Genomic DNA, 1,513 nt, shown 5'->3' with positions numbered 1-1,513 from the left:
GAAAAGCCAATTTTTCCCTACTGCAAAGGAATAAATTTTATTTAACTATCATGGTGGTTGTGAAACATTGAGATGGTTGACAGCATCTCAATCCCAATTAAAGTGTCATCATTAACCCAACAAAATTAATTAAAGTAACATGGTGATGAGATTCACATGATAATCCAGGTACTAGATACTCAAGTTGTCCATAACCGGGGACACGGCTAACCATGATTAGTTTGTACACTCTGCAGAGGTTTGCGCACTTTTCCCCACAAGACTCGATCGCCTCCGCTTGATTCTCGCACTACATGATGTTTGAGAAACGGATGACCGAGACACAGCCTTTCAGAAACAATCACTCTTTACTCCGGATGGACAGTTACACCTACTTTCCCCTACATCTGCTAGCCCACCTCTTCAAGAGATCATGTAACCTACTCAACTATGCTAGAGCCCATAATAGCTTGTGGCTGCACACGGAAGTTTCTAGCATGAATAATCTTATGATCCCTTTGAGCCTGGGTAGCGGTCCTTATAAAAACAGACAACACTGGGTTCTCCAGGTGCCTCAATCCACCCAGATGTGAGTTTTAGTTGCCACCTTAAGTAAACCATTATTAACAATCTCACATCTGTCATGAATATCTCTCAAACCCAATCCACGTCTACGAGCATATAATGGCAACGTAGAAGTAACTCCCAAGGGTTTGATAAATAACACAGGTAATAGGTACTACCTCAACTACATCAATACCCACAGTTTAATTAGATCCTAATCATGCAATGTTTGAGGATTGGTCTAACGCAATAAAAACTGGGTATGGAAAAGGTATGATCAAAGTGTTACTTGCCTTGCTGATGATCCGCGAAACCTATAGATTCGAAGTAACAAGCGGCGCACTCCGGGTACTCTATCGCAAACAAACAAGCAAACAATAAGTACTCATCTAATGCACAGGTAAAACTCGAATAAAAGATACAACCAGAAAGTTCAACTTAAGAACTCCGGTTTGCAAAAAGAATCAACGAAAGTCAAACGGCAAAAGAAACAAGCTTCATTTACTATTCTGGATCTAGGTCAAATTTTGCAGTAGCAAAAACTTGTTTGAGTAGGTTAAACGGAAAGAGAATTTCGAGACGAAACTCTAGGCGCTTGAATCGCCTGGTTCCGATAAACGAGTGAAAAGTTAAACAAAAACGAAGATCCGATCAGAAATCGAGATCTGAAATAATCGCAGAAAAATCCGACGAAAAAGAAAACTGACGAACGGTTAAAGAACGGACGTTCGTTAACAACGAAAATCCGACGAACACGTTCGTTAAAACGAACGGGTCGGTGAACGTTCACTAAATAATAAACCCAAAAAAAATAAACCGATCTAGGGTTTTAAAAAAACGAACGTTTTTTTTAGAAAACCGGCAATGGCGTCGGATCGGTACCTCGTCGGGACGGGGCTTCGGCGGGGTCGGTGGGCTCCGGCGAGGCTCGGCAAGGGGGCGGCAAGGGCGGCGGGGTGCGGCAGGGCTT

Source organism: Triticum aestivum, chromosome 3D (genome assembly GCF_018294505.1).
Source record: "Triticum aestivum cultivar Chinese Spring chromosome 3D, IWGSC CS RefSeq v2.1, whole genome shotgun sequence".
Classification (NCBI taxonomy): domain Eukaryota; kingdom Viridiplantae; phylum Streptophyta; class Magnoliopsida; order Poales; family Poaceae; genus Triticum; species Triticum aestivum.
Note: the sequence above shows the minus strand (reverse complement) of the source record.